Source organism: Rhodnius prolixus, unplaced genomic scaffold (genome assembly GCF_049639745.1).
Source record: "Rhodnius prolixus isolate KJV_2025 unplaced genomic scaffold, Rpr scaffold_7, whole genome shotgun sequence".
In the NCBI taxonomy this organism is placed as follows: Eukaryota; Metazoa; Arthropoda; class Insecta; order Hemiptera; family Reduviidae; genus Rhodnius; species Rhodnius prolixus.
The window spans coordinates 20,457,807-20,471,161 of record NW_027411582.1 but is presented as its reverse complement, the minus strand read 5'-3'; the positions used below and the strand labels follow the sequence as shown (position 1 = coordinate 20,471,161).

The 13,355-nt window shown below is 34.1% G+C and overlaps 1 protein-coding gene and 1 long non-coding RNA gene across 7 annotated transcripts in view; one reads left to right on the top strand and one right to left on the bottom strand.

Moving 5' to 3' along the window:
* The window catches only part of Pgant9 (polypeptide N-acetylgalactosaminyltransferase 9), a 709,503-nt gene that overhangs the window by 683,984 nt on the left and 12,164 nt on the right, over positions 1-13,355 (bottom strand). The gene's annotated exons all lie outside the window — the stretch shown is intronic.
* On the top strand, positions 8,190-13,267 carry LOC141447172 (uncharacterized). 2 transcript variants are annotated; one of them, XR_012454194.1, is made up of 3 exons: positions 8,190-8,616; positions 8,763-8,945; positions 9,048-13,267. It is a non-coding gene; the product is annotated as an uncharacterized lncRNA (long non-coding RNA). The 2 variants fall into 2 exon arrangements; XR_012454193.1 differs by having other exon boundaries at positions 8,201-8,549.

Here is a 13,355-nt window from a genome sequence, read left to right as displayed (position 1 = left end):
TCCTGCAAGTATGAAATCTCCTCCTAACTTTAGCTCTAAGGCAATTTCTTTATTCATAATATTCCAACAATATAATCTCGCAGAAATGGTTTTTTACATTGTTTAGAACCTAATATTATTATTATTTAATATGTTGCTAGTTTAATAATAATGACAAATAACTAAAGGAGGATTTTTTACGGAAAGATTAAAACGGGAGAACACTTATGATTCATGAGGCAGAAAGTGCGCAAAGATTTGCTGTGAGTTATGAAGATGTTAATGATTCGATGACTGTTCGTAAAGAGCCCACTTCACATTTAGGCGACAAAAAAAAAAACTGTGACTGTGTCATGGACACGGCCGTGTGTTGTACGTGAATACGTTTACGTAAAGGGTTATATTTTTTATATAAAATATTTTTATTTATGTATTTAGGATGAAATCAAGGAAACAAATCGACGATCGAACACAATCTATGCCTATACAGTCCGTTGTCGATGTAGAAGCGATTTCCATCATCCACTTGCATAATTTCAACCGCCCCAGCTGCAGATGTACTGGACACCGTCAGTTGATCCGCTCGGCCGCATTCATTCTTTTACGTTCCCGGCACAGCTTGACTCGGTCATATGGTGTTTTAATATTACCATTCGATTGTTCTTGAGAAGCCCTTTCCAACCGTATACGATCTCTGTATTTGGTTTTGGCTTTTCGACGCGTATAGACCGACATTGTATATTTTTGATAATATTTTTTTTATTCTAACATCTTATTATATTCACTGTCACTATTTTACACTTATGTTTTATATACAATCGATAGATTGTGACGACAGCTGACGATTAAAACTTAAACGAACATCGTAGGTTCTCCGAGTCAAAAGTTATACTAATTGCAAATCTCGATACGCAGCAAAATGATCTCAAAATGGCGGCGCTTCCCCCTTGCGTTGCGTCACAGTCCTCGCTTATCGTAATGAATTCTTTGATCCTTTAGCTATCCAGTGGTTTAATTTAATTTTGAATGTAGACGATAGATTCGAAACTAAATATAATGCCAAAATGTATCCCCCGATTTTGTTATCATTAGGTTTTTTGGATTGCCTCCATATGATAGCAAATTTAATGACGTATTCACGTCAAAATAATGTACTAAATTTCGTCCCCGGGGACGGAATTAGGAACAATTACATTTTTAACGATGGCTACCACTATAGAAACAACACATGAATGAACTGGCGTTTCGTTGAAGAATTTCAAAATAAAGACAATGTGTGACATGCCCTAAGCAACATCAATATTTTAACGAACCTTTAAAAGACTGGAATGCTGGTTTTGAAACACTACCAAATATAACAACTTATTATGACTAAAAATATAACACCTCAAAACTCGGCTGGACATGAACCGTACCCTGGAGTTGACGTTTCCAAAAACGATTACTGCTGCCTCAATATAGCTTTCTTAAAATTGCCATTAGTGTGCAATACTTGGCGATTGTTTTAAATAGAAGGGGACGAAATTTGGGCACTTTACCCTATCTTAAACCAGGGCCGTCAAACTGGGGCCACCCCCCCGAGATAATTTCTTGTGGCCCCCCCCGCTGTACTGAAATATTTTTTATCGTACACACAATTCCTAGTTTCCGTTTAACTACTGAAGACCGAGTATACACGTGGCCCCAGGGCCTTTCCTAGGGGGGGGGCCTGTGGGCTTGTATAAACGCGCTGGCTTAGTTCTAGCGACGTTTGGGAAGTCATATGCCGGCCACTCTCAGTGGAATTCCAGCATGGATTCGGTTTCTTGAACCTTCCAGCGGGCGCGCCCAAAAAGTTACAGAAACGGGCGCGCGTATCTTACAGATAAACTTTGGTATTTTTAATTTTTTCTATCGAAATTAAATTAATTAAATAACATCTATAATTATTAATAATTGAAATAACAAATAAAAAAAGACTCAGAAACGACAGTACTTTTTATTTTTTACAAGCCAATAAGTGTAATTTTACAATCACCATGTTCATCCACTAGACTGTCTAAAAGTGTTCGCAGTTATTTCCTCCTCGTATCTGAGATATACATACAATGTCTTTTTCTGTCAGTAGGAAACAATATTCTTATAAACAATGTTGAAAATAGTTCAATTTGATGGACATGTATAAAAGAAAAAATATAAATAATTGATAAGTCAGGAAACTTACTCGAATGGTCGCGAATTGGCAATTGCAAAGAAATGTACAACCCCAAACAAGATAAGATTTTTACTGAAGGAAACTAGTCATGAGAGTGTAGCATTGATTAAAGGACAGCATCCTCCGCCGCTCCGTCTCTAAACTGCGATTATTTTAGTCTAAGCTTGTATCTGTGAGATACGCGCGCCCGCTGACAGGTTAAAAAACGAAGTAGCAATTCCCAAAATATATTCTTATTTTAGGTTAGAAATATCCAAAAATGTTTGCTGTACAAATTCAGTGTTATTTTTGGAGTGTGTCCTTGGTGTGAGCAACTATTTCCGTCTATGAAGTCAAATAAAACGGCATACAGATCAAGATTGACTGGATAAACAACTATCTGCCTTACTGAAGATTGTCTGTTCTCAGTCTCTGAATACAGATATCGGAAAACTAGAGAAAAATTTGTAAATATGTTGTGGGCGGCGTGAATCTTGCCTGTTGCACCAAGTAGCCCAGGGTCCAATTGAGTTTGACACCCCCTGTCTCGAACCAAGATCTTGAAAATGGTATTTTGAGAATCAGTTCGATAAAAACTAACGATGTTTTGATGTCAATGTTTCAACTAATTGCTGGAGAAAATTTCACATTTTTCATTATTTCATCAACCAACAAAAATGTTCCAAAAAAATCCAGGTCCAAGAGATCATTGCTTTCATTCTGATATGGCATTTTTGAATTCGTACGCTAGCCCAAATAAAAATGCCCCCAATCATAAAGTTAGCCTTAACCACCCCAAAAAAAGTCAGAAGAAGAAAATTAGAACTCTGCAAGAAGTTTCTAAAAACTTCTTAAAAGAAAAGTAAGAGGAAAAACCAAAGAAAGAAATCCTCCAGGAATCTTTGGTAGCTGAAAATTGTCGTGAACATGATATTTATTAAATTTTCCTCAAGATAACTTTTTATAAAATCTTTTTCAAAATAGAATTATAAAGGAAATGTTTCTTAAAAGGTTCTATCAAACTTTTCTACAGGAAATAATTATTTTGTTCAATTATTTAAGAAAATACAGGGTGGAACCGGATAAGTGACGAAAATTTTTTTCTGTTAAACTACATTCAAAATGTAGTACAACGCCGCCTGAACGAGTGTCCTATCTCTATCTATTAGAGAGTTATGATTTTTTCAGGTTTTTTTCGACTAAACCCGACTTTACGTCATAAAAACACTATTTCTCATCTTGTGCCTCACTTATTTACATTTTTCACCTCATTTTCGGATTCAGCATTAAATTTCCTATAATAATAGATCATTTTCGTAGTTATTTAACTTTAATCAGATTCATTTATTACAATAAGAAAGTTAATTTTTTTAGGAATTTAGAATTTTCATGAATTTTCAAAAATTAGCCTCTTCGACAAAATTGGTCTTAGAGGCTGTCAAATTTCTCAAAAACTGCTCTTTTTAATACTCTTTCCAATGGTATAATAATCAGTTTCAATAATAGCTGTTTTCTTTGGTCTATTACTGAGAAAGTGCTGAAAAACACGGTGTTAGCGAAGGAAGCAAAGGGGACTGGTTGAAGCGTACTCGCATATCAAATACTATTATTTATTAACAAAATCATTTCTTTAAGCATGTAAAATACATAATTACTTAGTAATTATTGATGTATCATGTTCTCAAAATGCCGACCTCGATTCCTGACGCATAACCGAGCGCGTTTTCGCATTGCTCCCAGTGTTGTTGAATCTTCCTCACAACGTTAGCAGAAATTTAATTTATCAACAAGACGGAGCTCCACCTTATTATTCGGTGAACGTCAGAAGATGGTTGTCGCAACGTTTTCCTGAGTGGATAGGGCGAGGTGGAACTACCGCGTGGCCACAGAGATCTCCTGACCTCAACCCTATGGACCACTTCGTATGGGGTTTTCTTAAGAGTGAGGTCTACAAGGTTGAGGTCAACAGTGAAGAAGAGGTGAGAAGACGGGTAATTGTAAAGAAATAGTGTTTTTATGACGTAAGGTCGGGTTTAGTCGAAATAAACCTGAAAAAATCATAACTTTCTAACAGATAGTGATAGGACACTCGTTCAGGCGGCGTTGTACTACATTTTGAATATAGTTTAACAGAAAAAATTTTTCGTCACTTATCCGGTTCCACCCTGTATAGATAAAATAAGAATAGTATTAAGTGAAGAATACTTATTTAGAATGTCCGGGTAAACTCAAATGATGAAAGTAAAGCCAGCAAATATTGTATTAGAAAAGCATTAATTATTTGTATAAAACTTAACTTTTGAAAGATGAAATTCTTAAATAAATTACAAATTGTATTAAAGAAAGAAGAGATAAATAAATCTGTAAGAAAGTTTGCCAAAGTTAAGCAGTAATGTAGCCATCCCAGCGTTTTACAAATATTTTACAAATCATTTATGAATATAATTGATTAATCAAATTAAATAGAATAAATGAAAAGGGACAACATTTTTGATTAGAAAGATTTTGAATTCAGACAAAAAGCCGGCAGGAATTTATAATTATAAGTAAATTCGAAATATTAAGTTAAATTATGAAATATAATATCTTTGGAAGAGTTTTATTATTTAAAAAATATACGTCTGCCATCTGCAGTCGTATTTTATAAATTCCCAAGTTTCTTTTGTTCGTGTTGATTAAATGGTTGTCAGTTGATATAAAATATTTTTAGGGGAATACGTGGTCTGTAAATTAAGTAATGAGACTGATTTTTTTATTCAAAAAGAATTACAATTCTATATTTTCACCTTCAAAATAACTTCCTTCTGAAGCCACACAGCGCTGGAGACGTTTCTTCCACTTCTCATAGCAGTGCTCGAACTCCGATACTGGAATAGCCTTTAGCTGGTCGGTTACAGCCGTTTAAATGTTTTCGACTGTCCCAAAATGAGTATTCCCTTGAAGTGATTTTTCAACTTCGGGAAGAGAAAAAAAGTCACAAGGACTCAAGTTAGGCGAATAAGGAGACTGAGGAGCCACAGGAATGTTTTTACTGGCCAAAAACTCTGGTTTATTGAAATTGCTGTGTGACAAGGAGCATTATCGTGATGCAACACCCACTTGTTCTTGATGTTTGTTCTCACACGAATGACTCTTTTTCGAAGTTTTTCAAGAACCTCTCAATATTTATACGGTCAATCAACACTTTTACTGAGAAGTTGTTGGAAAACTTCACAGTCATTTTGGAGTCACTTGAAGGAAGAGGAAATAATAGTCATGTAGTCCAGTTTGCCTGCGTTTACTTTGTCCTGTAAGTGCGTAGTGAAAGTCAGATTGTTGTCTAAAGTTAGCCCTAAGTATTTAACGTGGGTAGACCACTGGATGAGAATATCATTGTGTCTGATTTGTCTGTTAAGGGAGGGTCTGCGTCTGGTGAACGAGTATAGCGTTAGTCTTATCATGGTTTATTCTAATTCTCCACTTATTGCAGTATTTTGTTAGTATGTCTATTGCAAGAGTAAGTCTTTTGGTGATGGTGTCCATTCTCCAAGATGACCGTGTATAAAGCCATTCATCAGCGTTTAAGGCAAGGTTGACATGAGGAGGTTTGGGGAGAGGATTTATGTAGGTGATAAAACAGGATAGGACCTAGGATGGAACCTTGGGGAACGCCTGCTGCGAGTTCTGTTCTCCTTGAGTTGTGTAAGAAGATTCATAGTTAGCCTTCTGCCGAGGTAAAGCCCAAGGATACGTTGACTACTGGTCAAAACTGGATTTTGATTTTCCTTCTTTTGGAACTTTTTTCTCGAAAAATTGGTTCAGTTTTTGTTTCTTAACCCTACTCATTCTTAATTTTGCCTGCGTTGTGTTCACAATACAAACATGCATGTAACGCGGCTTGTTTGGTTACAGTTCTTAACGCAGACTTTGCAGAATTGCAAGTTTCGTCCACAAAGAGTTTCTACCTCAAGGTCAAACGGACAATCAACACTTTTACCGAGAGGTTCTTGAAAAACTTCGAAAAAAAGGGTCATTCGTGTCATCACCTCAAGGGAACTCATTTTAGGACAGTCGAAAACATTCAAACGGCTGTAACCGACCAGCTGAAGGCTATTCCAGTATCGGAGTTCGAGCACTGCTATGAGTAATGGAACTTTTATGGAGTTATAACAAGCTCTGCTTTAAGATAAAATTTCATGAAAAGAATCGCGAAAAAAAGACATAGTTCTCTTTGTCTGATTGGACGTAAACTAATGCTAAATAGAAAACAATTACCAGGCCAGCGAAATTCTAAACCATTTATTCAATGTTCACCAATATTACGTAGAATGAAAAACGTTCAACCATGGACTAGCTGATAAGCTAAATTTAAATAAATCAGCTGTAATCGTTTTTGAAAGATAATTTTTGGAAAACCAGAATGAAACCTACGGGAAAGTTGATATTTCCTAAAAAACATCAATGTCTACAGTGTCTTCAACCATAAACTACTCTTCATTATACAGGGTGTTCATTTTAAGACGGCTCAAATGCATTTCATGCTTAAACGGTTGATCTGAGCAAGAAATGGTAGAGGAAAAATTTTGTTGCCCGTCATCTCTAGTTTCAGAATATGTGACTTGATTTTTAGATTTCTGCCCGCATACGCGGCTGACGCAAGATCAAAAGTGAAGGTTCGCTGTTGACCCCCATTTTCATATACACACTTTTAAAGAGTATAAAAAATTATGAAAGAAACCGGAAATCGCAATTCGATATCTTCAAAATTAAAGGTGCTAGGCCATTTCAAAATCTGATATTTATTAATCATATTTCAATTTTTTAACTTGTTATCAAAGAGAAAGAAGAGCACGCGATAGCTCATTTTTATGTATTTTTTCATCCCCTTTCTACTGAAAATATTACCAAGGCAGTAAAGCTAGTATTTTTCTTAATATCGGGGAAATAAGTAGTTTTCCGAGTGATTTTTCTAAGAAAAATCAAATGTTAAGAGCTTTAGATGTTCTCAAGCATACATAAAATGGGTAAAAAATAATTTTACATCTGTTACAAACAAGAAGGTTTAATAATTATTTGGTAATTTTTGGGAGAGTTGCGTTTAATTACCAAAAAAAAATTGGAAACCTGCCACATATTTAAGTGATCAATATCTTTCAAGTAAAGGATCAAACTTATTCCTTAATTTATCAAATAATGCACTTTCGCAGCTTGTGCAGCATGTACTGTGCCTTCAAAGGTAGCCTCTTCTGGCTCACAAGCCAGGTTAGCCAGAAGGTTATTAACTGCTCCCTGTATCTGAGGAGGCTTATACTCTTTAAATTTGGGCATGCGGACAGGAATCTAAAATCAAGTCACATATTCTGAAACTAGAGGTGACGAGCAACAAATTTTTTCTCTACCATTTTTTGCTCAGATTAACCGTTTAAGCATGAAATGCATTTGAGCCGTCTCAAAATGAACACCCTGTATAAGCGATAAAATCGGACAATAAAACTAAAATTTCAAATTTTAGGGCAAAAAAAAATACCCAAAAAATTAACCACAACATTTCAAAACTTTTTATTTCCAATAAGAACTCAAATTTCAAAAAATTGGGTCACATTGATCTTTTACAAATCGGCAAGAGAAAATACCACAAAAAAGGTGATATAAATACCTAGTTTATTATTTTCTTTTTAATAAAATTATCATAAACAAATACCCACTAAATATTTTGTACAAGAACACACAGAATTTCTGTTACCAACTATCTATAGTTGTTGGTAAAAAGTATAATGCCGCGTATATAATACGATGATTTGGTTAGCTGAGCAGAAAAATATTTGGAACAAAGATATGGTGGTTAAACATGCGTTGATTTGCGCATGAAAGAGATTGAACACTTGTTCAAGATTTGTACAAATCATGGGCGAAGTAGCAGAAAATTCATTCTATAGTTCTGTGATTGATATCGTAACAAAAATTGCAGACTGCTGCATTCAGTTACTAGTAAAATAATCGTCTTCATTCAAAAAAAAATGTGGTATCATGGCCGGAAGTTGTAACTTCAATATTAATAATGTAAGGGACGGAATTGTGGGTTTGGTGAATTGTAATTATATTTTCTTTTAGAATTAAATTGTTATACATAGAGGACGTAACACGATACCTATAATGTAGTCTTAGAATGCATAGTCAGGAAGTTACTAGGAGCATTGTTCGCGCTGCCGACGGAATGGTGGGGGTCTAGAGAGTGGTGTGTGTGTGTAGAGTGCGTCTATGTGGGTCTGTGTGAGAGGTAGTATGACAGAAAAGAAGAAAAGGAAAACAGAACAGTGAGTGCGAGCGAAAGGAGTGGCTGGTGCTGAGTGCGAAAAACCCTGACGAAGACGAGAAGATTTTTGGCCAGGAATGGGCAAGCTGCAGGTGTTGGCGGCGGGTAAGCCAAATCTGTCTATGGTCTTTGGGGTGCCACTCTCTGGTCCCGGTTGGCAGGGCGACGGGCGGTAAGGGGGAACTCCTGTTTTAGTAGTTGTTTTTATCCTTTTTAGTTAATTTACATATTTGCAATTTACGTGTATTATTAGTTAATTTAATAATTATTAGTCAAGGGTTTTTATGTAAGATAATAAAGTTTTAAAGTGTCGACCAGGTGTTCTTTTTTTCTAATTGAAACCCCTAAAGTCTGGAAGGAGGGTTGAAGCGTTACAATAATATTCAAACAAATAAAACGTAGCTACAATCAGGACTTAAACTGAAAAATTCCTAGTTACAAGTCCACACTCATAACCACTCTAACCACCCCAGATCCGAATTTATCAAACAAGAAAGATTGGTAAGCAAATACACTTTTATCCAATATATTTATTCTAAAATTGCTATTTAAAAACCGAAGTAGCTAGTATTTTTATTATTTATTTTTTTTTTTTAATTTAAGGCAATATCTGTGATTATTGGCGCACAGAGCTTTTTACAGTACTCTGCCAGCCTCTGGTTACTAGATCACCATGGACAGTAAGCTATAAGAAGCTCCTAGGGAGTGAAAATCTAAGGACCTAGCAGCTGGTTTCGAATCCAGGATCTCTGCAAGCAAGAAAAATGGAAGAAAAGGTACGGACCGCTAGATCAGCGTTTTTCTGATAACCAAAGATGGTTATTTAAAGTGATAATGGTAAATGGGGACACTTATGGTAATATCTCAACGAAGATAATTAAGAAATTAAGGAAAATCAATAGCACGGTAGAAACAGTCAAAAAAAAGGAAGTATTATTTCAGTGGAATTCACTATTTCAATAAAATTGGGTTATTCACAATGCATTATAATGTAACTAATTTAATAGTGAAATTGAACTTCTCACTGACGTGCCCCCCCACCACGTTTCACCATGTTCCTAAAGTATTGCCAACTTTGGGATATTTAATTATCCGGAAACCTTTTACTCAATAGAGTTAATAGAACAATATTATATTTATTAAATACATACTTTATAATACAAACGTAATGTTGATGAAAAACAAAAAAAGAACTGTTTAAAGACATACCAGGAAAATTGCCAATTAATATAAAAAGAGCAAAATTTGTAATAGCAGGAGTTCAAACCAATGTCGCCCAAGGGTGTTCACACATCACCTTGACTGTCACATATTCCATGTCAAATCAACACGGGATCTGAACCTCACCATCTCAGATTTTCTTGAAATTTGGCACATGTGTACTATTGGTATAGACTTGGAAAAATATGAAATTTTACTGTGATATGTCAACTGGCTCCTGAGTTACAGGGCTGTAAAGTTGCCAAAAATGGGCTGAAAAACAGGGAACCCCCGTGTTTTTGAATTACTGTAGAAGCTTTCCTAATTGAGCTACAGACTTGGGATTGGTGTCATTTTATAGCATATATAATGCCCTTTCCTGTGATATGCGACACCATATGGGTTAGGATAAATAAAGTTTGTTAAATTTAAATTTAAAATTTAAATTTTTTAAAAAGTACATATTTTAAAATTAATTCCATGAATAGATAGTAGTGTTATGAATCACTGGGCAAAATATTAATTTGGGATGACAATGGCTTCATTGTTAAAAAAATTTAAGACTAAAGCTCCAATCCGATTAATTCAACTCTGAATTCATGTTAATACAATAATGCTAATAATAATTCCACTAATAAGACCAAAGTAAAACATACTGTTAAGTAATAGGATCTCTTTATTATTTTAAGCTTGAAAAGGCTTCATTTGTTTGACATGCATCACTTTCTAGTAGGACATATGTAAGTTCTTCCAGTCAGAGTCACAGGATCAATTTTTATCAAAACATCCACTACTGAGACCCAAAGAATATCGGCATTTCTTGGATGCGAGATGATTTAGAGGGTCCAGCTGGATGAAGAAAAGTTACTTTTACTTCATCAAGTTCTTCATTTTTCTCTAAAACATATCCAAGCCACCAGTTTCTTTATAGACTACACTGATATAACCTGATATGTCGGCTAATTTTAGTTTATCAGGGAATTTTGAAACTTCCATTTCGCAAGCTTCTGAGTTCATAGAAAAGTTTTTAACCAATATTTTGGATTTACTTCTGGGAATGAAAGCATGGTATTGCTGTGTTCCTTTAATAGCCAATGCTTGAGCAAACCGATTTTTTAAAAAACACTCAGATTCAACATAGTCTTCCTGGGTTGAATATGCAAAGTCTATGTTGGTGATGTTTTCTACTGTCCACTCAAAAAGTTGTAGTGAAGTTTGGATTTGATTTCCATAGGGTCATTGCAAACTGGCACGAACTGCCAGTCTCGTTACCGAACCCCATACGCCATCACAAGGCCCTTTGCCGACTTAAACCAACTTAAAGAGGCTGTTATCTCAGCCAAAGAAGACTGTTCTTGAACAAAGATATTGAATTGAATTATTTTTGTATAATTTGATTAACTGCATAATTTCATTAAAATATTATAATTAATATGAATAATTACTGTAATCATAATTATTAATTCTAAAAATGATTTCAAAATCAATATTTTAAATCTTAATAATTATTAATTATGATTCATTGATTCATTATTACTATTTTCAATTTATTTATTACTTTAATTAATTAAAATATATTTTCCATGAAAAGGAGCTTTAGTTTTAATTTTTTTAACAATGAAGCCATTGTCGTCCCAAATTAATATTTTGCCCAGTGATTCATAACTAAGGAACGGATTTTTATGTATTAAAAATGCCAAATATTTAATTAAAATATGCATTTATTTTCGTCAATTATGTGGAAAATATGTGATTTTCTTAAAATATTTTCTGGAATATTTAAGTAAAATGGACATTTTTTTTTAAGAAAATGGATTTTTTTTTTTTGGTGGGGGGGGCAAGTTATAATTATTTATACAAGAAAAGAACATTTTTACAATATATAATAATTTATTAGGAACAAAATAATTTGTTTTTACAAGTTATAATGATTTATACAACAAAGAACATTTTTACTATTTATAAAAAGATGTTAAATTTTCAATTTTGAAAACTTCACTCTTCGAAATTGTTTGCAACCACATGAAATTTCAAATGTTGGAACGTAAAGTGACGACGATCTGGGCGTAAGATGGACTTGTAACGACTAAAAGATCGTTCAACATCTACAGATGTTATAGGTGCCTTGCTGAAAGAAGTTATCTCGTTGGTTGTAAAGGGTACACGATGTTCTGAGGTGACTTCTGTTCCACTGATAATATCAGAAATCTGGCAGATGGTCCCACCCTTTGTTCTTGCTCAGTACTTCTAACAGTTTTGATCTGATCAGATCTCCCTTATTCCCAGGTATTCCTTCCACCTTTTCGATGTCTTTTTTAACGTTAGACACGTTTTCTGTCAGTCGAACATTTTGGGACTCAAGTTGGGTAATGGCTTGTGCAAGAAATACGCAATTGTCAGAAAAGAATACACTAAGTGACCGAACGAAATGAATTGGACACTTCAACGAACGAGCTGAAAGAACAGACAACTTCAAAGAACTAACAAGTGCCCGTCACTGTTTAGCAGCATTCTGTGTAAATTACAATAACCATTGTACCCACTGTGATTCATAGCCCTACAGTCTGTGGTTCACAGTTCCTGTCAACCACCTCCCAATTATGAAAATATGCCCAAAATGAAAAATATGAAAAAATCTGTACATATTTTGATTAAATATGTAGAAATATTTATTTATTTTAATCAAATATGTATAAATATGCGATAACATCCAAATATGTGGAAATATGTGAAATAAAAGTAGACTCAAACGGCTTAAAAAGTGTCAGTATGAATACTTCTAGTTGAAAAACGTCTGTAAATTGCCTAGAAAAAATTATGTAAATACATACGAATCCGTTCCCTATTCATAACACTACTAGCTATTCATAGAATTAATTTTAAAATTTTAAAATATGTACTTTTTAAAAAATTTTAAATTTAAATTTAACAAACTTTATTTATCCTAACCCATATGGTGTCGCATATCACAGGAAAGGGCATTATATATGCTATAAAATGACACCAATCCCAAGTCTGTGGCTCAATTAGGAAAGCTTCTACAGTAATTCAAAAACACGGGGTTCCCTGTTTTTCAGCCCATTTTTGGCAACTTTACAGCCCTGTAACTCATAAACCAGTTGACATATCACAGTAAAATTTCATATTTTTCCAAGTCTATACCAATAGTACACATGTGCCAAATTTCAAGAAAATCCGAGATGGTGAGGTCAAAAATGGTCTTTTTTTGTGTTGATTTGACATATAATAAATTCCCATATAATAAAACCCATATAATAAATTCCAAACAGTATTAATGAAAATGTAATGATGTATAATTACTTAAATGATATTATTGTTACCAAATTTCAATAAACTACATGCTTTTTCATAAGTTTCAAAAATGGCTGAAATTACGAGCTGAAGTATGAATGAATTGTTGGGTACTTGCTGATTTGTATAGCATTTGTCGTTTTATTTCTGATTGGGAAGGGTTACTTCATAAAACGTTAAGTTCAATTAATTCAAAAACTGAAGCCTGTCAGAAATAGAGAGACGAATGAATGAGTTATGATGTGCAAAAATCAACAATCCTATTCTGCAAAATATTAACCAATTGAAAAAGAGAAAAGTATTCAACAATGTGGAAGAGAATTAAAAAATTAAATAGAAATAAATTATATTCTTTAAAATAAAACTTCAAGATGGCGCTGCCTTTGAACCTATTCATTC